The sequence below is a fragment of the Protopterus annectens genome, chromosome 5.part0 (assembly GCF_019279795.1).
Source record: "Protopterus annectens isolate FY-2018-M chromosome 5.part0, PAN1.0, whole genome shotgun sequence".
In the NCBI taxonomy this organism is placed as follows: Eukaryota; Metazoa; Chordata; order Ceratodontiformes; family Protopteridae; genus Protopterus; species Protopterus annectens.
Genome location: NC_056735.1, coordinates 1229133360 through 1229156859, shown reverse-complemented (window position 1 = coordinate 1229156859; position 23500 = coordinate 1229133360). Strand labels below are relative to the sequence as shown.

Below are 23500 nucleotides of genomic sequence, written 5' to 3'. Positions count from 1 at the left end.
AACATTGATAGTACGACCATTAGGAACATATTTCAGAAAAACTGGGCTATTTTAAGGGAAGACAGGAATATTATTGAAAAGGTTTGGACTACAGCACACATTACATACTGAAGGGGTTGTAACCTTAAAAATATAATTGTACACCACGTATCCACGTAGCACATAGCTCACAAAGTCAGTGTGCCACACAGTCACAGCCCTTAAGGCTAAACAACACACCTAATACACTTGTAATAGGTGACTCTGTTGTCAGACACACTGACGTCCCACTCACCAGGCTGAACAAGGAGAAAGTCACTGTAAGCTGCTTGTCGGGTGCCAGGATCCGCCACATAACACAAGTACTCGGGTCACTCTAAAGCACTCCGTCGTTGTCCATGCTGGTGTGAATGACCTGAGACATACCTCCGTGGATTACATGAAAAAAGATGTACAGGAGTTCTTTGATCATGTAGCTCAGGCCGGTATGACCCTGACCTTGAGTAGCATCTTACCCTCACCAAGAATGATGCCACAGTATAAAGACAAAATGATCAGTTTTAACAACTGGCTAAAATATTGGTGTCATTCAAAGGGGATCCAGTGTCTGTCAGCCTGGGATGACATGCTCGACAAGCCACGTTGCTTCGCTAGGGACGGCTTGCACCTGTCACCCCTGGGTTTTCGAATACTGCCTAAGGCTCTTGCCTCCCCCATAGTGCCTTTTTTAGGCAAGGCTCAAAAGACAAAGCCACCCCCATAGACAACACAAAGAAAAAAAAACTAAGGGTAATGCTGCTCAACGCCAGAAGTCTAAACCTCAAGATGCACGCACTCGAGACTCTCCTCAGTATGGAGAATATCGATATCTGTGCAGTAACAGAAACCTGGTTCAAGGCTCCCGAGAGCACCCCAGCACTACCAGGCTATACTTCATATCATGCTTTCCGGCCCCAAAACTCGGACCGAACCACAAAAGGAGGGGGGAGTATCCATATTTATCAAAGATACCCACACCTCCAGGCTAGTGGCACTGTACGAAGCTTCGGAGACCATCCATGTGCAACTAACAGTGGGCAAAACTGCCTTTCAGTTTGTAGCCTGCTACAGACCACCCTCCCAAACACAGGAACCTCACTCGGCTTTCCTGAGAACACTGGAGAATATGAAAGTCTCTCCAAACACTATTATATTGGGTGACTTCAACTACCCAAACATCGATTGGGGAAACTACTCAAGCCCAAACACCCTCGCCCAACTGTTCCTAGAATTTATAAACTCAAATGCTATGGAACAACTGGTCACCACTCCCACAAGAGGGGAAAACATACTGGATCTGGTCATCACCAACATGGGGTCTCTATGTTCCACACCAAAGGTATACCCCTCTTTGGTAAGATCAGACCATAAACAAATCTCACTGGACATCCATATTCCGTCCCCACCCCTAGCCAAGGAAACCACGGTGAAGAACTTCTCAAACTTCACACCGGGCCAGTGGACAATATGGCCCAAAATGCAGACTCTCTTACAAAAGCATTCTGTGGACACCTACAGGAATGCATGGAGCATGCTATCCCAAATAAAACCAAGACTCACTCCTCCAAAGGCAGGAGACCTGTCTGGTGGGCCCCGGCCATAAATAAGCTATACAACAGAAGGAGAAAGCTACTACATGACAGAGCAAAATCCCAAAAAGGGAAGGCGTCACTGATCAGTACTAGCAAGAAACTACGATCCCTCATAAAATCTTCTAAGGCCAGCTTTGAAAGAAAAATTGCACAAGACACTAAAGATAATCACAAGGCCTTCTTTAGTTATGTCAGAAACCTGGGAGGCAACTCCCAGATATGCTCTGAGTTAGTGCAAAATGACAAAAAATTCACTGAACCCACAGACATTGCCAACATCCTGGCAGAAAGGTTCAGTGCAAACTCCCCCCCCCCAAAAGAGCAAATGTCTATCCCAACAGAGTGTAGCCTTCCTGAGATCACAGATGCACAGGTGAGAGCTGCCCTCTCCAAAGCTAAAAACACAGCATCAATGGGACCAGACGGTGTCCTGGGCTGCATCTTACACGAGCTCCAAGAAGAACTAAACCCTCATATAAAGTCACTGTTCAGTCTCAGCCTTTACTACAGGATATGTTCCCAAGGAATGGCGTACAGCAACAGTGGTCCCACTCCACAAAGGTGGTGCCACAACAGACCCTGGAAACTATCGCCCTATAAGCTTGACTAGCCTGGTCTGCAAAGCTATGAAACGTATCATCATGGAAATCATAAACAAAGACATTGGGAACCTCCAGACACTGGATCCTACCCAATTCGGCTTTGTTAAGGGCAGATCTTGCCTCTTGAACCTGGTCGGCTTCTTTGAAACCGTTACCAAAGCCATAGATGAAGGGAAGGTAGTCCACACAGCCTACCTGGATCTCGCAAAGGCCTTTGACACAATACCCCACTCGGGCATCATAAATAAGCTCACCAGCTTAAATATCAACCCCTATGTCACAAGATGGGTTGCAAACTGGCTCAGGGATAGAACCCACATGGTCAGAATAGCAGGTGCCATGTCAGACTCTAAACCAGTTACAAGTGGTGTCCCACAAGGCTCAGTCCTGGGACCTCTCTTGTTCGGTATATATTTCTCCGAGGTACAGGCTAACACGGGTGGCCTATGGCTGACCAAGTTCGCAGATGACTGCAAACTGGGTGCTATAATCGACTCTCCGACTGACACAAGCATCCTCCAAAAGGGTCTCACAGAGAAGGATAACTGGTGCCAGAGCCATGGCCTAAAGCTAAATGCCAAAAAGTGCATAGTCGTCCCCTTTGGAAAAAACAAAGTGCCCACAAATTACCACATAGGTGGTAATCCATTAAGTACGGAAGAAGTAATTAGGGACTTGGGGACCCAAGTAGATAGCAATCTCTCATTTGACAATCACATTGCCAAAGTGGTTAGAAAGACCTTCTATATAGCCCACCTTATCATGAAAGGGTTCACATCTAGATCAAGAGAGGTCATTGTGCCCCTCTACTCATCACTTATCAGGCCCATAATTGAGTACAATGCCCCGTTTGGGATGTACCTTACCCGACACCTTCAGCAACTGGAAAGACCCCAAAAGTATCTCACCAAGAGGATCAAGGGGCTCAAACAGATGCCCTATGCAGTTCGGCTAAAGAAACTCCAGCTCTATTCAGTTGCGTACCGCCTAATCAGAGGCGATCTGTGTCTGACGTATAAAGCCATGTCCAACCCAGAATTAATGGACATGCTTCACCTCAGGAAATCTAAAACCCTTAGAGCTACACGCTCCAGGGACCTGAACCTCAGCACAGAACTAAATAGGACATGCTGGAGGGACAGATTTCATATCCCAGAGGCTCCCCTCACTCTGGAACAAAGTCCCAATCCATGTCAGGCAGAGCCCCTCACTGACCCTCTTCAAGAGAAATCTTGACGAATGGATGGGAGATCGTTTATGTTTACCCCTGGGATCTCTTCTGTGTCGCTGCTTGACAGAGGTACAGTAAACAAACCTTAAAAGGGCTGCCTTCTGTGACCTACTATACAGACGCACAGTCAACTAATCTAAAAGGGTGGCGAAAGCCAAACATACTCTGGCTAGGCTTATAAATGCCCTAGGGCAGATAGCCTAGTATCAACCTATGAACCCTAGTAAAACATCAATATCCACCAGTCATAAAACCCATAGTATGTCCGAGTGTGGTTGTTGCTCCATTTGCACCTATGTTATGGTGGGAGAAGAACTACATTTAACATAAAAGGGGTATTTAACTGTTTAACTAGCAGGGTAGTATATGTGGCATGTTGCCAACACTGTTCAGTTTTCTACATAGGGGAAACCGAACGCAAGTCTAAAGAGCGAGTTGCTGAGCATTTGTACAACGTCAAAACAAGAAAAATAAATAATGCCCTAGCAAAACACTCATCACCAAGTTCATGAGTGTAAGTTCACATTCATGGAAAAGGTAACACTTGGTGAACGTGGTGGCCCTTGACAGCTTAAATTAGAAGAACATGAGTTATATTAAAGCAAATGTTTGGTGAAAGTTTGAGTCAAGTATGCAGGATGACACTGTTAAGGAGTGCAGCCTTTAAGAACAAGTTTGGCCAAGTACATGTTTCTGTCATGTGTGCACCACCATTTGCAAGCCCTCCATCATGTACGAGTTCACTGTCTGCAGCACCTGTCATAAATCAGTAGCATATGCACACTGACACTATGCTGGACTTTAATGGGAAGTGTCCCTCTCCATTCATGCTGCTTTGAGGAGTTAAAGAACCCATAGGCTAGTTCTTTGACATCAGTCAAAGACAATAAGTCCACTCTCTTCCTCCAGTTGTGGTACTACATGTGTCAGGGAATACATGTAAAGCAAACACTTTTAAGAACAAAGCTTTTCTTCAGAGTAGCCCTAGGGCTGCAGAACCTGAAACTGGTCCATATTGGTTAGCAGCCTTCAGCATAACATTTTCTGTTTTTCCAAGTCACTCTCCACCTGTCACGTTCCAGGAAGTATTTATCTTTAAAAAGAGAGCCAAAAACAACTTTGCAGGTACACATGCACAAAAATATGTAGTTAAGTTACATATTCAAAAAAATGCATAAGTGTCATTCTCCTAATCTTAGAGCTTTCAGCAGAAAAATGAGTGAGGCTGCTTTCATGTTTAAGCAGTCTGCTAACTGATTCTTTACTACTGACCACAGGGTGTGTCAAATCCTCTCAGGCTGAATTATGTCTTGTTTAAATGCTACTAATGTCTACCGCAGTGTTTTTGAACCAAGTTTAGTGAACTTCATAACATCCACTAGTGAACAGGTGTCAGTGACTCAAGATAGGTTATGTGGGACCACATACGTTTTCCATAAAGAGCTCAGAAAACATTGCGTTATCAGTTTTGTGTGGAAGTAATTTTTATGTTAAGTTGTGCATAGTTGTCTGTATTATAAAGGTGAGTATTGTATTTGTTCAGACGTGTGCAACTCTGCAATGAAATGTCCACCTTAAGTTCTTCCACCATGCACATTTACAAGTTTCAGTAAACACAGCTAAAGAGAAATTTTCTCCAAATAGTAAACCCATTTACTGCAATTGGACAATGCTCTGGTGTTCAGCTTCCTTTGAAAGTTAGTTACTGTGGACAGATTAGAGCGGCTCATATTTAAGTAGACTTCTGTTTATTATAAGCCTACTAGCCTCCAACATTATACTGAATAAGATATTTCACCTAGGGGCTTGAGGGTTTTTAAAAGTCCCTCTTTACTGTTTGATTCTACAAACACTGAAGATAAGCAGTTTGAATTTTGCTGGAAAGCAGCTGCAAATTGTTGTGTCATGGAATGAGTCAATATTTTAATAGAAAGGGATATAGTTAAGCAGCGAACACTTAAGGAGGAAATTGCCTCTGTTTGTTCTTCCCTTTCTACACATTTGTCTTCTACCCGTTTTGAACAGATTTTAGGGAGTATTCATTATAATCTGAAGGATTTTTCCAAGCACTTGATTGAACGGAAAATGAAAAAACTTAAAAGGGACATTAATGATTAGAACAGTGGTTCATCCTTTCCGGTTAGAACCAGTAAGACGAGACATCAGGGGGGTGGACACTCCTTAGATGGAGAAGGAAGTAATCGGCAACCCAGAATCTCTCTTGTTTCATCAGAAACTACTAGTTCTTCCAAATGGGAGAGCGATGAGACAGATGATCTGTCCGTAGGCCCAGCTCAGTGACCAGTATATTTGGATGAGAACTTTCGTGGCGGATGGCAAAATGGAAATATATTGCAAAAGAGAGGCAATTTCAAGGACATGATAAAAGGAAGAAATGGGATTAATGTAGAATTTTTTTTCGTCTTTTATTATTACTGATTCTGCATTTGAAAAAAGTAGTGAAGGACTGGCATTAAACCTATTAGGTGTTGTAGGCTGAAGTTCACACCTACTGTTTTACCCAGATTACATAATTTAAAAATAGAATTATTTTTATGATTAGAAAGTTGCATTTAGTGAATTATTTTTTCCTTATGTGATGGCAACAATATGACATTTGTTGAAAAAGTGTGTGTGTGTGTGGGGGTTAATGACTCAACTCTTTTGAAATAAATAGTAATGAGATATTTTTTTCTTGTGATTCCTCTAGTAAGGAAAATGTTGGTATAAATGCGTATTGTTTATTGGACACCATTGCTAATCACTTATAAAAGTGAGTTTATTTCCCTCTTTTATGCATGAGGGTATTAAGAACTTTTGATCTATGGTGATTTTTTTTCCTTAGAGATGGCTTATGACGAGTTTGCAAATAATAAGTATAAAGTGAGTTATAATCTCACTAAGGCTGAGTGGTTGACCTTTAAATCTTCTCGCTGCCTCGTGTTTTTGTGTTTAAGCCATCAGATAAGGGCAACAAAATTGTGGGTCATGCTCCATACTCGATATGAAAAAATGTGCTATGATTGTTTGGGAGACCCTAATGTTTATGAAATTGTTTCATTTGTGGAGTTTAAGGATTTGATACAAAAGAGCTATAGGTTGGGTTACTTATCGAAAAATTATGTGACCAGAAATTTTTAGTGAGTGGTTGTACTTTGACAACCTTTTACTGTTTGCCTAAGGTACATAATTGATTTCTTCACCTGGATGCCCTATTGTCTCAGCTAGCAAATACTTTTTGCATAATGTGGGTCTTCTGTTGCATAAATATTTATTATTACCAGTGGTGAAGTTGGATTTTTATAAAAGTGGTAGTTTTGATTTTTTAGACAAAATTAAAATACTATAATGGACGGAAGGCAAGTATTGGTTGACAGTGGACATAAAAAGTCTCTGTACAAATGTTCAGTATTATTTAGGTATAGAGGCTTGAAACTTATTTTTGGTCGAGAGCCCGTTGTCTAGTTATATCATTTAACTGGTGTATTTCGGGCCTCCGTTTGCCCCCATGTATGCCAACTTATTTTTGGATTTATTTGAAGTAAAAGTTTTATATAATTTGTATTTTTATAGGAAATATGTAGTTAAATGTTTGATATGTGATGGTAGTGAGTCATTAGTTAATGACTTTTTACTAGAATTACAACAAAATGCTTTTTGGTTGCAGTTTAATGGCATGCAGTGTGGTAGAAATGTTTTTTTTTTTTTTTTTCTTTAAAATTGGAAAGTATGGTGGGTGGTGGAATTAGAGCTAAGGTGCATAGAAAGTTTGAATGATGATCATTTCTTGAATGGGAAGAGTTCCCTTCCACCACACCTGATTAAGTTATTCCCCATTTATAGGCTTTACAATGATGCTGGAGTGTCCGAAAAAGAACTTTTTTAGAACTTGTGTTTTATTTTAAACAAAGAGGTTATGAAATACAGGACGTTACGGAAATATTGAATTTAATAATAATTTGTGAGCAGCATACTCAAATGATTTAATATAATAGAGGTTGTTCATTAAGAAGGAACAAAGAAATATTTGAGAACAAGTTGTATTTTGTCACAATATGTACTGCTTTTCAGAAATGTTTTTTGATATTAAGTTTTATTGGGGTTTTTTGTTAAAACAATAAAGATTTAGTTGGGCTCTTACCCAGTCAGCCATCCCACTCTTATAAGAGGGAGCAATGTATAAAGGATATGATTGTGCACAGATTTTCTTCGCGTTTCACTGTTGCAGTCATCACATTTGGGTTATCCCTGCCAGGGTAGCCCTTAGTCGGCCCAAATACCAGAGGCTTAGTATTTCTGCGTCGGTTGCTGTTGCTTCAGGACTGACGTCAGGTCATCAGTGGTATAAAATAAGGCAGCCGACACCATTACATCAGTCTTTCTTGCCGAGGAGCCCAAAGCAGAAGCAGTTCGCACGAGTGCCGGTCGGCCACTATCTGAGTTTTCGTTTTCCGAATTGAAGTTGAAGTCTTCTAAAGCTAAGTACTCTGTTGGGGATCTTTTTTTCTTGCTCTAACCGATGTCAGAAATAGTTAACAATTGGCTCACCTATGGAAAGCAAATACCACACTGAGACTTTCATTTTTACTGCGTAACTTGCTTAGGCCCAGACCACAATATCCCCCCCTTGTCACTTTTGTGCTTTGTTCAATGCCAGAACTATACGTTGTTGGGCCCTTATTGTAGCTAGATATTTTCACTCTCAGTCCTCGATTTCCAATATGGCTTCGGTAAGCCATCCGACAGCAGATCTTCCAAAAAAAGTAAGGATAAAGACAGAGACAGACCGCACAGATCCAAACCTACTGATGATATTTCTGTTAAGCTAGTCATCAGCTCTCCGGTCCTCATTGAGGCTCTTTCGCAGCCCCTGATGCCCGCTTCTGTGGATTTGCAGGCCGCTGCTGAGACCCTTTCGGAGTCCAGTATGCCGCATAACTCTTCATCGACTAAGGATCCTGGGGTTGTCTCTACCTTGGTTGGGTCCGGAGCCACTGAGCAGGCACTGGCTTCTGAGGAAGTACTTCACACTACCAATTCTCGACACAAACCGACGACTTATTTCGTGTCTACTGTTCTTTCAAAAACTACCGAGTTTCTAAGGCCCAGGATATGAACCACACCCAAGAAACTGACGACTCCATCTCAGGCACCTGCTTCCTTGCCTCAGTCTCAAATGCTTAAAATGGCGGAAGACCTCATAATGCTGATCAGGGGAAGCCAAGCTTACCCCTTCCAAAAGAAAAAAAAGATTTGCCCCCAGTGGTTTTATCTGAACAGGAATCCGATGACTCTGAAGCCTTTGAATATGAAGTCTCTGCTTATGAGGATTCTGATGCAGAGGAATCCATTCCTTCAGCCTCTCCACCCGAGGATTTTTCCTTTGGGGAAACCCTTCATACTTTAAGGGAGAATTTCCAATGGGAATGTCAAGACTACCCTCAGTCTAAAAAGAGACTTAGGGAATTCTTAGATCTTCCACAGCACAGACCCTTGGACATTCTTCCTGTCCTGGATGTTGTGGATGATGTTTTCATGGAATCTAGTTTGACTCCTAACACCCTCCCTCCCAGGAAACTTGACAGGTATTAGAGTCCCTGACTTTCATAAATTTATTTTCAAAAATCCTACTGCTGACCCTGATTTTATCTCCCAAGGGCCTAAAGGAATTAAAGTAACTTCTGCTAGGAATCCCACACCTTCAGATAGGGATTCCAGAGCATTAGACAGATGGTGTAAAAAAGTATACACCTCTGCTACTCTTGCTATTAGAGCACTAAATTGTTAGTTCCAAATGCTAAAATTCAAGCAGCATACCATGGAACTCCTCAAACAAAAAATATCATCTTTTCTTGCTTGTGCAGAAAATAAAGAGTTACAAGAGTTAATGCATTCTGCAAATCAAGTAACTAAGCACACCTTACACTGTGGTTTTGATGCCCTAGCAGCGTCTTGCAGGGCAGCAGTCACCGGTTTTGTCTTTAGAAGACATGCTTGGCTTAAGGAACAGCCCTTGCCGGACCATGTCAAATCTAAACTATTGGATGCACTTCTGCACAAAGACAACTTATTTGGCACCAAGGCAGAGGAGCTCTTAAAAAAGATGGAAGAAAAGGCTAAATCTATGCAGACAGAAAAGGATTTCCTGCAGGTCCAGCCACCCAGGTTCAGTAGGCATTGCCCCTCCAAGCACTGGTCCTTTCCTGCCCCCTCCAGGTTAGTTCAGCCCAGACCCCAGGGAAGCAGACCCCCCCCCCCAACAGCCACAGGAAATGCAGAGATCAAAGCAATGGAGTACCTTCTCTTCTAAACCTGGGCGTGCAAAGCCACCCTCTCATGGTAAGAACTCACAGTGACTCTACACTTCCACCCCCTCCCTCTGCCCACCAGCACTTGCCCCTGGGAGGAAAACTCTCCTTCCACGCAAGCACCTGGGCCACCATTACAATGACCGCTGGGTCCTCAACATAGTGTCTCAGAGATACAGATTTTCTTTCCACACTCTACCAACCCCAAAAGGGTTCCCAGATCTTCCCCCAAACCAGTGGGCAGAGGCCAAAAAGCAAGGCCTTTCCCTTGCTCTCTATGAGGGCAATAGAGCACATTCCTGCAGAACAGATAGGCCAGGGTTTCTTCTCCAGGCTTTTCCTGGTACCCAGAAAAGAGGGCACCTAGCACCCCATCATCAGTCTATCCATTCTAAATACCTTTCTGGTGATACCAAAATTCAAAATGCTCACCCTCCAGCAACTACCTATACTCTCCAAGGATGCATGGCTAGCCACTCTAGACCTAAAAGAGGCCTACCTACACATCCCAATCAGGGAATCATGCAGGAAATATCTATGCTTCAGGGCAGGATCACTGCACTTTCAGTTCTCTGCACTTCCCTTTGGCTTATCTACTGCTCCCAGAGTTTTCATAAAATGTCTGGCTCCCGCCATTGCTTTTTGCAGGCAAAGAAATATTCAAATTTACCCATACTTAGACGACTGCCTAATTCAGTCAGGAAAAGCTGCTCAAGCACCTGGCCTTTGTAAATGACCTACTGACCTCCCTAGGGTACACTATCAACGAAAAGAAATCCAAACTAGTACCCCTCCAAAAAATTATATTCCTGGGAGCAAGCCTGGACACAGCATCCCAGATGGTATTCCTTACACCAGAAAAGCAAACGTACCTGACATCCTATTTCTCTCAACTAGCCACCAGACCCCAGTTATCTGCAAGGAAAATCCTGCAAGCTTTGGGATTCATGGCTTCTTGCATTCTACTCTTTCAGTATCCCAGACTGCATACGAGGAAAATTTCAGTGGTACCTAAAAAGCCTGTGGTGTCAACACTCAAGATCTGGAAACTCTTATACCAATGATACCTTGTTTAAGGAAAGATTTTCTTTGGTGGGCAGCAGCATACTACCACAACAAGGGGCTACCCTTCTCACAACCCCACGCCGCCCAGACCCTCACCACAGACGCATCAGACTATGCCAGGGGTGGACACCTGGACGGCATACAGGGCCAATGGTGCCCACATCAGCCGGAAAGAGATGTTAGCTGTCTAGCACACATTGACAGCTTTCAGACCCCTCCTTTCCCCGGGAGCTCTACTGATAAAAACAGACAACACCACGGTGATGTGGTATATCAACAAGCAGGGAGGGACACATTCCTACACTCTGCGCAGGCTCACCATGACCCTTTGGCACACAGCCTCAGCCATGCAGCTATGCCTGTTAGCACAATTCTTGCCATGCTCAACTCTCTGGCAGACAACTTAAGCAGAAATCTTCTGGACCCACATGAGTGGCAGCTAGACCAAAAAACCTTCACCCTTGTAACTCAGAAATGGGGCACCCCGAAGGTTGACCTCTTTGCTTCTCACTCCAACCGTCAGCTCAGCAAATTCTGCACCAGGGTGCCTCACTGCAGGGCCTTGAAAGTGGATGCTCTATCCTTCCAGTGGGTCAACCTCTCGGTCTTTGCATTTCCCCCACTACCTCTCATTACCAGGGTACTGCTCAAAATAAGGGAGGAAAAAATGAGGACAATCCTGATTGTCCCAGTCTGGCCACGCCAGCAGTGGTATGCACTGCTGCGCAGCCTGTCACCTCTGCCACCATGGCATCTCCCTCAGATCCCAACACTCTTGACCCAGAGGGAAGGAGAATTCATGCATCCCCAATTGCAGACTCTCAGTCTGGCAGCCTGGCTTATTCCCTGACCACTGTGCAAGCTGCCAATCTCAGTAAACAGGTTATAGATGTTATACGTGAGGCCAGAAGCCCTAGCACTAGAAAGTCATGCTGACAAATGGAAAAGGTTCTGCACCTGGATCCAGGCTAAGGGAGCCAATACTGCACAGCCCTCCCTACCTCTCATCCTGGATTACCTAGCTGACCTACTACACAGTGGTCTATCCTTTTGCTCTATTAAAATTCATGCCTCTGCTATCTCTGCTCATTTCAGCACTGAGCAACTTCTTTACTCACACCCTGTCATCAAACAGTTCCTAAGAGGGGCTAGCAACTTGAGGCCACCCAGAAGAACACTTACCCCAGCTTGGGACCTAAACTTTGTGTTGGAAAAGCTCACCCTGCCTCCCTTTGAACCAGCAGCTTCAGCAGAGTTAGTTTCTCTCATGGAAGACAGCCTTGCTTCTGGCCATCACTTCAGCAAGAAGAGTATCCAAGCTACAAGCACTAGTGGCTGTAGAGCCCTTCATTATTTTCCATGCTGACAGGATCTCCCTCAGGACTAACGCACTTCATGCCAAAAATGGTGTCCAATGTGGCTCTCAACCAATCCATTCATTTGCCCACATTTTTCCCTAGCCCAAAAAACTAGGGGGAAAGGATACTGCACTCTCTAGATATGCACAGACAGCTCAGATTCTATCTGGACAGGACTAAATCATTTAGAAAGACTGATCAGTTGTTAAAACCATTTCCAAATGGATAGCACACTGCATCCATTTCTGCTACAAGCAACATGGGAAACCACCCCCTAAGGGGGTCAGGAAACACACTACCAGAGCAACCTCCACCTCTGCAGCGTTCCTCAGAGGGTCCCCACCAGGGACATCCTGGAGGCTGCAACATGGACATCTGTTCATGCCGTCACCAAGCATTACCGCCTGCCTATCTTCTCCAAATCCAGGGCAGGCTTTGGCACTGCTGTCTTTGCAGGGCATCCTAGCCAGCCCCAGTCTTCTTGACTGCCTCCACCCTTTTCTTCAGCTTTGGGAATCAACCCAAATGTGATGACTGCAACAGTGTAGCACGAAGAGCATAGTACAGTTGTGTACACTTACCATAAATGCAGATGTTCGAGTGTATTCACTGTTGCAGTCCTGGTTTCCCTCCCTCCTTCCCCCTTATATCTCTCTCTCTCGGCTCCTGACAGGGCAACAAAAACTGATGTAATGGCGTCGGCTTCCTTATTTAATACCACTGACGACCTGCCATCAGTCCTGAAGCAACAGTAACCGATGCAGAAATACTAAGCCTCTGGTATTCGGGCCGACTGAGGGCTACCCTGGCAGGGTTAACCCAAATGTGATGACTGCAACAGTGAATACACTTGAACATCTACATTTATGGTAAGTGTACACAACTGTACTTTCTTATTCTACTCCTGATGTTAGATTAGTAATGGATCTTAGTAATGAGGAAACTACCCCTTGTGTAAATTGTTCAGTGTGTAAGTACATTGTTTTTTTTTTAGTATAATTAATAATAAGTATACACCTAGGGAAGCTTTTAGTTGTAACACCAGGGGTATTGTTTATGCACTAAGATGCACATGCAGCCTTTTTTATATAAAAGAAAGCAAAAGGGCCTTTAAAATTAGTCTCCGGGAGCACTTGAGGGAAATTAGGAATAAAAAGAATGAGTCCATTGGCGATGCATTTTATTTTGCACCATGGAGTGTATGGTAGTTGTTTGCAGGGTACAGTTTTAGAAAAGGTTTGTTTTTGATACAGTACTATGAATTTAAAAGATAGACTGCTTTATAAGGAAAGTTTATTCTGACACAGGAAAGTTTAATGATTAATAGTGTAGCTTTTTATTTCCTATTTATTATATCCACTTTTAATAACTAACAACATTTTAATATTTTAATATTTTGGAATTTTTTAATCTTTAATATTTATAGTTATAAACATAGTAACAGCAAGAGGTTCTCATTGATCAATTGTATAGTTTTCTTTTTCATTTTTAGTATTTATCCACTTTTATACGTTTTTAAAAATTTTAAATATATTAAATATATTTAAAATATTATATGTAGGCAAATATTATGTAGGCATATATATATATATATATATATATATATTTATCACGGGTTATTATATATATATATGTATGTATTTATATACACATATATATAATTTTTATGTATATTTTTTTGTAAATATATATATATATATTTATTGTACACATTTGACTTTTTTTATATACATGTTTACAGATACACAGAATATTTTCAGTAATAACAATGAAATATTATTTATAATTAATATTGATTGCTGCTCTATGGTTTTAAGATAAGTAATATGGAATGTTGAGCCATTTGGGGGTGCGTATTATTTGTATTCATGATGTTTTGAACCTGTATTTTTGTTTATTACAGTTTTACAGAATGTAATGTTCCAAACAGTCGTGCACTGACTTTTAATTAGGAGCTAGCCCTTTTAAATTTGCTATCAATTAATTTTGTTATAAATGAATAGATTGTTCAATTAAAGAAATTGTTGAATTTTAGCCAATAGGCTATCAATACTGTGATATAAAATGTATGAATTGGTAAGAGTAACTGGATTCTGAAGAAGTCTCCGTCAAGGAGATGAAAGCGCTTAATCAGTTACTTTTTTCTGTCTTTTCTTTTCATTTTCATTAAATATATTTAAAATATCTGTTTGAATATTGTTTTACCTGGTGATTGCAACAGCAGTTTGGTTCGTGGGTAAAGGGACAGCCTTTATTGTGCCGGAGCAGCGTTGTGTTCTAATTGTGTTTTGTGCTACAACTTTGGGCTGTGTGGTTAAAAGTTTATTTATTCTGAAGTATGGTACATTGACACCTGCTGGATTAAATGTGGAATGTAATTAGAAGATGATATAATTATTTGTACGTACTGATTGGTTGATTTTTTTTTATTTAATTATTCAATTTGTTGATTTTTAATGATGTATGTACTTAATTAGATAGTTTAGTATGTTTTTTTTTACTCTTGAAATCCCTTTTGGCCGAGGCGCTAGTGGAGTATTTAATAAAATTCAGTTCTTTCTTTTTCTGGCTGTTGTGGTGATTTATATAAAATTTTGGAGTCATCTGGTCTGATAATGATGTTCTTCGTGTTTCACTTTTGCAGTCATTACATTTGGGGTAATCTGCTGGCAGGGTGCCCTCAGTCAGCCTGAATTCCAAAATCTTGGGTCCTGCGTCAGTTGCTGTCTCCTCTTCCATGACGTCAGGTCGTCAGGGGTATAAAACATGCAGCCGACGCCATTTTCTTCAGTCTTTCTTGCCACGCGGTGCCCGAAGCAGAAGCATTTCGCAAGTGCCGGTTGGCCGACTACTAAAATATTCGAGTTTGAGTTTCAGAACCGAAGTCTTCACTAAAGCTAAGTACCCCATTGGGGAAACTTTTTTTTCTCTCTCCATACCTATGTCAGAAAAAGTTAATAATTGTATTACTTGTGGGAAGCAAATACCTCATAAGGATTTCCATTTATACTGCTTTCCTTGCCTAGGCCCTGATCACAACGTGCCTGGCTGTAGGTTTTGTGCTAGATTTAACCAACACATTATTAAGCATCAATATATTTTTGCCTCAACGTATTTTGGAAACCGATTTAACTACCCAGAAATGTCGTTGGATAGCAATCCGACTACCGGAGTACATAAAAAAACACAAAGAAAAGGACAGAAAAAGGCAGTCGAGATCCAAAAACGACAACGAAGCTTCTCCTAAGCAGGCTTCGGTTCGCCGGTACTCAGTGAGGCGCTTTCGCAGCCCCTGATACCCGCTACCTTCGAATTGCAGGCCTCTACCGACACCCATTTGGAGTCCGGTATGCCGCAAGATACTCAAGGTATTGGACCGACGGATGTATCTCCCTCGGAAGGGTCTGGAGCCGCTGAGCAGGCACCGGCTTCTGAGGGTGTATTCAGACCTCGACATTTGTATATCAAACCGACGACAGCTGCAAAACCAAAGACAAAAGCAACTTCTAAAACTAAAACGACGACGCATGAGCCACGTGCACAGGCCTCTATGCCTAAAAAACAGATGATCAAAATGGCTGAAAACCTCATTACCTTGATCAGGGGGTACCCATCCCCCTCCAGATAAGAGGCCTAGGCAAGACACTGATTATGAATCTTCAGATCAGATTTCTATTTCTTCTGATTCCTCTTCCGATCAGGAATTATCTATACCTCCCTATGAGGATTCTGATGCAGAGGAGTCTATACCATCTGCTTCTCCTCCTGAGGATTATTCATTTGGGGAAACCTTGCATACTTTGAGGGAGCATTTTCACTGAGAGAGTCAAGACTTCTCAGAATCAAAAAAGAGGCTTAGGGATTTCCTCCTTCTCCCTCAGCACAGGCCTTTAGCCATTCCCCCTGTTTTAGACATTGTGGATGATGTGTTTTCAGAGTCCAGCTTGACCCCTTGACTTCTTACCTCCGACTCCCAGAAAGCCTGACAGTTATTACAGGGTCCCTGACTCACATAAATTTTTATTTAGAAACCCTGCTGCTGATCCTGAAACTATTTCACAGGGTCCAAAGGGTGTTAAGGCCTCAACAGCAAAAAATCCTACACCCTCTCCTCTGGCAGAGATTCAAGGGCACTGGACAGATGAGGAAAAAATGTTTATACATCTGCAACCTTGGCAATCAGAGCATTAAACTGTCAATTTCATATCAACAACATGTTGTGGGATTGCTGAAACAGAAAATGATGTTGATTTCTGAATGTGCAGAAAATAAAGAATTGCAGGAAATATTGCATGCAGCTGAACAGGTTGGAAAGCATACTTTGCAATGTGTTTTTGACTCCATAGAGGCCTCCTGCAGGGCCGCAGTTACTGGATCTGTGATTAGGAGGCATGCCTGGCTAAAGGAACAAAATTTGCTTGATCATTTTAAAGCTAAATTGCTAGATGCACCTTTACAGCATGATACTCTGTTTGGTATTAAGGCAGAAGAGGTTTTAAAGAAAATGGAAGACAAAGCTAAGTCTATGCAAACTGTTAAAGACTTCTTACAAGTACAGCCACCAAGATTCAGTACACACTGGCCTACAAAAAATTGGTCCTTTCCTGTGTCAGACAGAGCTCAAAGGGGCAAATCCAGATGCCCAGAGGGTTTCAGATACCAGGTGCAAGATTCATACAGGTCAAAGCAATGGGGCACATCTACCTCCAAATCAGGAGGAGATAAAGCACAAACCTACAGAAAACAGTCCCAATGACTTCCCTCTGCTTACACCAAGCACTTATTTTTTGGCAGCACCCTTAAGGAGAAAATTAGCACTTTTTGCTCAAAATTGGCAGTTAATAACCCAGGACAAATGGGTACTAAACATAGTATCACAGGGATACAGATTCCATTTCCACACTCTGCCAGTGGCAAACGGTTGGCCAGATCTGCCCAAAAATCAATGGGCAGAGGCACAGAAACAGGTTGCGTCTCTCATGGATATGGGGGCCATTCTACTAGTACCAGAACAGGAAAAAGGACAAGGTTTTTACTCAAGACTGTTCTTGGTACCCAGAAAGGACAAGGCCTGGCGGCCAATACTGGATTTATCAATTTTGAACACATACCTGGACATTCCAAAATTCAAAATGCTGACTTTGCAGCAGCTTCTGCCCATGCTGGGCAAGAATGCTTGGCTGGTGACATTAGACCTAAAAGAGACATACCTGCATGTCCCAACAAGACAATCGTGCAGAAGATACCTCAGATTCAAGGCTGGCTTAATGCATTACCAATTCTCTGCACTGCCCTTTGGCTTATCTACTGCGCCCAGGGTCTTCACAAAGTGCCTGGCACCAGTAATTGCATTTTGCAGACAAAAAAGTATACAAATATACCCTTACTTGGACGACTGTCTCATTCAAGCCGAGAGCAAGGACATTCTTCTTCAACACCTGGCGTTTGTGAAAAGGCTTCTATCATGACTAGGGTACACAATAAACGAAAGGAAATCACAACTGGTACCCTCTCAAAATATAACATTCCTGGGTGCAAGCTTGAATACAACTGCCCAGATGGCTTACCTCACGCCATACAAGCAAAGGCAACTGACTACTTACTTCAAACTGATGGCAACAAAAACCCAGTTATCTGCAAGACAAATTCTGCAGGCTTTGGGCTTCATGGCATCCTACTGATTCTCCATATGCAAGACTGCATATGAGGAAACTTCATTCATTGGTACCTAAAAAGTTTATGGAGTCAGCATTCTCACAGTCTGGAAACAATGATTCCTCTCATACCCTGCTTACAACAGGAGTTTCTATGGTGGGCAAAGGCATGTCACCAAAACATGGGACGGGCCTTCACTCTACCCCCTGCCAGCCAAACCTTAACAACAGATGCATCAGATTATGCCTGGGGGACCCACATGGCGGGAAGATGCATTCAGGGCATATGGACCCCAAAACAAATGCATCTACATATCAACCAGAAAGAGATGCTAGCTGTTCAAAATGCCCTAACAGCCTTCAAGGACTTACTTCATCCAGGACAACTACTGATAAAGACAGACAACACCATGATCATGTGGTATATAAACAAGCAAGGGGGCACACACTCATACCCCCTTTGCAGATTAGCCTTGACACTGTGGGACACAGCTTTGACCTACCAAATACATCTTCAAGCTCAATTCCTGCCAGGAAAGCAAAATACTCTGGCAGACTATTTAAGCAGAAACCTTATGGACCCTCACGAGTGGAAATGAAATCCACAAGTCTTCAGCATGATAACAAAGAAATGGGGGAGCCCAGACATAGATCTATTTGCCTCTCCTCAAAATTATCAATTGAAAAGATTCTGCAGAAAGACTTATCACAGACAAGCATGGAAAGTGGACGCCCTATCCTTCAGTTGGAAAAAACTATCAGTTTACACCTTTCCTCCTCTGCCTCTTCTTCCCAAGGTCCTCCTAAATGTCAGACAAGAGAAACCAAAGAATGGCCCCACCAATACTGGTACCCAGTCCTAAGGAACTTGTCCCAATACCCAGCTTGGACCTTACCTCAAAGACCTCAACTACTGTCCCAGCAAAACAATCAGATCCTGCACGATCAACTCCAGACACTGAACCTGGCGGCATGGCTGATCATGTAGTTATACAAACTCCTCCTCTCAGTAAAGCTGTGATGGATGTCATTTTGGAAGGCAGAAGGCCTAGTACTAGAAAATCTTATCCTGATAAATGGAAGAGATTCTGTGCTTGGAATCAAGCACAAGGAACTGATACAGCAGAACCAAATATTCCTCAGATATTACAATACTTAACTGAGATGCTTGACAAAGGCCTATCTTTCTCATCAATTGAAATCCATGCCTGTGCCATTTTGGCTCATTAGGCCCGGCAAGCCAGCACGTAAAACTCTACTGCCAATCATTAGCGGACCGGAGTTCCGCTGTGGCGACCCCTAACCGGGAAAAGCCGAAAGACACAAACAAACAATACAGAGCCACCAATCTTTTCTCATCCTTTACTAAAGCAGTATCTTAGAGGAGCCAAAAATTTAAGGCCTTCTAGAAGATCACCATTACCTGCATGGGACCTCAATTATGTATTGGAAAAGCTCACCCTACCTCCATTTGATCCAGCTTCTACCGCTGATATAAAGTTCTTATCATGGAAAACAGCTCTGCTACTAGCAATTACTTCAGCAAGAAGAGTTTCAGAGCTACAGGCCCTCATGGCTGTAGAGCCTTTTATCATATTTTACCCAGACAGGGTGTGTTTGAGGACAAATCCTACATTTATGCCTAAGGTGGTTTCTAGTGTGGGTCTTAACCAAACAATTCATCTGCCAACCTTTTATCCAAATCCGCAGAACAAGGGGAAGAGAATTCTGCATTCCTTGGACATACACAGACAGCTAAGATTCTACTTGAGCAGGACTAAAGCTGTAAGAAAAACTGAGCAATTACTAGTAACATATGCTGCAGGATCAGAAGGCAAGGCTATTTCAAAGCAGACATTTTCAAAGTGGATAAGCCACTGCATCCGTTTCTGCTACTTACATCATGGTAAACCTGTGCCCAAGGGCATTAGGTCTCATTCCACCAGAGCTGCAGCTACTTCAGCAGCCTTTCTCAGAGGAGTACCAACCAAAGACATTCTAGAGGCTGCTACTTGGAGTTCTCTTCACACCTTTACAAAGCATCATCATTTGCCTCTCTGCTCTAAGTCCAGGGCAGGCTTTGCCACTGCAGTTCTGCAGGGCCTTATAGCCACACCTAATGCTGTTTAGCTCCAGCCTCCCAACCATAGCTTTGGGATTCCACCCAAATGTAATGACTGTAACAGTGAAACACGAAGAACATAGTACAGTTGTGTACACTTACCATAAATGTAGATGTTCGAGTGTATTCACTGTTGCAGTCCAGGTACCCTCCCGCCATCCCCCTTTCATTCTGGAGTTTATCTTTCCTTCACTGTCTTCTACAACCTATGTGGTGTATTTGCTTGTTGATGAAGGTAAAGTTTATATTGATATGTGTGTGTGTGTGTGTGTGTGTATGTGTATATATATATATATATATATATATATATATATATATATATTTTTTTTTTTTTTTTTGCTACTTTTCTGGGGACACCTGACATCTGGAGCAAGAAAAACTAAAGAAAATGGCATCGGCTGCATGTTTTAATACACCTGACGTCATGGAAGAGGAGACGGCAACCAACGCAAGACCCAAGACTTTGGAATTCAGGCCGACTGATGGCAACCTGCCAACAGATTACCCCAAATGTAATGACTGCAACAGTGAATACACTCGAACATCTACATTTATGGTAAGTGTACACAACTGTACTTTCTTTAACCACTTCATTTTGTGTCGAGTGTTCTGTATAGTAAATAGCTTGTGTTCTGGTAGATTCTGAATGCAAGACATTTAGCATTATATCAGGTTATATCTGGCAGTACAAAAATGTGACCTTTCTTTGCTTCATTTGAGTATCTTCTATGTCATTTAGGGCAGCCACGTGATAGGTGGTCCTGGTGGGATCCATAGAGAAAAGATTGTAGTTTTCCTGTGCTTTTGCATGCATTTGCCAGAGGAAATGGGAAGCAGGTTTCATGCTGCTGAAGCAAACACTGTCATGCTCTTCCTGTCCTGCCTGTTAAAAAAAAGTAGGGAACCAAATGTGTTGCAGAATCTTTTGAGCTCCATGCACCTTTTCACATGGGAGGGAAGCAGACCACTCACTGTCTCTTTTTTATTAAACCAGTAGAATACTGTGAATTTTAGCTTTGATTCTTTTCTTCTGGTGCTAATCATGGTGTATTTGACCTTACTGTGCTAAAGTGAAACATCTGCCAATCTGCAGATGCATTTCTTTGAGTTCGTAGTGTCTTATGATACTTTGCTTCATGGAAAGGCTGAAAGTAAATGTTACCAGATAGTTAAATTTCTGTAAGAAAGTTGACTTTTGTCCATGTAGGGTAGCTTTCACACTTTTTTGACAGACACTTGGTAGCAGGTTTAATAACTCTGACGAGCTTTCGGTAGGACCTTGATGCTCCAAAATGTCCTGAAGTCAAGTGCATAGATCACTTGCCAGTAGCATATGCAGCACCAGCTAGTGATTTAGGACATAGATTTATAACAAAAGCCTGCTTGATGAAACACAGGAATGCATTTAACAAAACAAAGGTCGTACAATATCAGAGTAATAAAAGGACACAACATTCTGTTATTAGATTTACCATCACTTTTGGAATGATCAGTTTTCGCATTTATCAGTCAATTTTGGCCATTACTTCTTAGCAGCCCAGTTTTGAGCAAATATCTGCCTGATTATTGTAAATTTAGTTAAAGAAGCAGAAATATTGGAGAGTTTGTCTGATTATATATATGTACTGAAAAACTAGATAGACCTGTGGTGCAACAAACTAGATGTAGTCACGCTGGACTTTCTTCTTTATGTAAATATATTTCTAAGTGTCAAGTCTTTTTCTACACACAATTAAAAAAAAGACTTTTGATAATAGACAACAAATATGTTAAAGTAAATCTATTTATCTTGCTCAATGACCACATGGTGCTTTTATGTTGGGCAAACCCAGCAGGATGTTTAAAGAAATTGGGGGTGCTCATTTAAGTGACATCAGTTGATGTCCTTCCATTTCACTGTTGCAGTATTTGTAATATTGGAGATCCCCTGCCTAGGGCGGCCCGACATCCGGCCAGTAGACAAAAGCCTTGGGTTGCTTTAAGGTACATAGTAGGTCACACACATGCTCCTCGCATAGTGCAGGACATGAAGTTGACATCTGGACGTACCATCCTCAGAACGTCTTTGCTGCTAGTCAAAACACCATCTTTTGATCGTCAGTCTGAATGCCTTTGTTCAGTTGCTGGTTTCACCGAGCAGTTGCATATAAGAGCCCCGTTTGGGTTCCTTTTTACTTGTCTCTTTCTTTTTGTTGTTTGTGGGGTTTCATGTCATCCAAGAAGGGTACTCCTCTAAAAAGACCAAGGGAACAGGATTCCTCTGAGGAGGAGCTGGATTCAGATGAGGAATCCTTTGCTTACCCTCTTCAGATTCCTCCTTTGGACTGTGGATCAGAGGAAGAGGACTGTACCAGTCTTGATACTCCCTTTGAAGAAATTTCTTTTTGGGGGACAATCTCCAGGATGATGAAGTTCTTTAAATGGGATTGAGCTCAGGTCTCTGAGGTAAGTAAAAGGTACTATGAGTTGCTGCAGATGGACTCTCCTTAACCTTCTGCTGTTCCTCCTGTTTTGGCTGCCTTTTTGGATGCGTTTTCTAATGTCTCTAAGTCCCCATATTCTTAGACCCCTGCTCCCAAGACATCTGATAGATTCTATGGGGTGCCTGAGCGCTGTAAATTTCCTGTTATTGACCCCTTGGCGGTGTCTGTAGCCTCTGACAAACTCTCTCAATTGCTTCCTTTGCCCAAATTACTGCCCTCTACTAAAGATAGCAGAATCATGGAAAGGCTAGGTAAGAAGGTTTGTACCTCAGCTACCTTGGCTTTTAGGGCTGTTAATTATCAGACTTGTATGTCCAGGTATTTGTTGGCTGTCCTATCCCAGGCTTGTCAGGCTGTATCTAATCTTCCAGACTCTGAGGGTAAAACTTCTTCTCTTTCCCAGGTGGCTCATCATTCCGTCAAGTGTAGTTATGATGCTGCAGATGCTTCTTCTAGGGCTGCTGCTTTTGTGTTTGTGTTGAGGAGCCATTCTTGGCTTCAGCCTCAACCTTTGCTGGATGACATTAAGGCTAAGTTGATGGATGCCCCTGTTGATAATAAGCACTTATTTGTTGAAGCTGCTGCTGCTATGTGCAAGTCTCTTCAGGATAAGGGAAAGGCTTTACAGGAATGTAAACATGTGTTTGTTTCTCCTTTGCCTAAATTTCAGAGAAACTGCCCCCCCGCCACCAAATAGGCCAGCCTGTTTTCGCAGGCGATCCTGCCTTCCTCCTAAGGGCAAAAAGGGTGGCATGCAGGCTCATCCTGCTAAGGCTACTCAATCTTTAGTGCCTCAGAAGTCCTCCTTTCCATATAAACCAGGTGCTGTCTGACTATTCTATTCTTCCCAGCCACTTTCCTCTTTCTCTGTCATTGCTTCCCTCTCTTCCTGTTTGGCTAGAGATTACTCAGGATTCCTGGGTCCTGTCTGTATTCTCCAGGGGTATTTCATGGTGTGGCAATCCCTTCCCCCTTTTATGGTTATTGCTCAGTTCCCTCGGGACTCTTCTTTTTCCCACAGGTGCTTCAGGACCTTTTGACTTAGGGTGCTGTTCAAGAGGTGCTTG

The 23500-nt window shown here is 42.4% G+C and overlaps 1 protein-coding gene across 2 annotated transcripts in view; it reads left to right on the top strand.

The window, feature by feature from the left end:
* LOC122801610 (CLK4 associating serine/arginine rich protein) overlaps positions 1 to 23500 on the top strand; it is a 1938306-nt gene that overhangs the window by 1491639 nt on the left and 423167 nt on the right. The gene's annotated exons all lie outside the window — the stretch shown is intronic.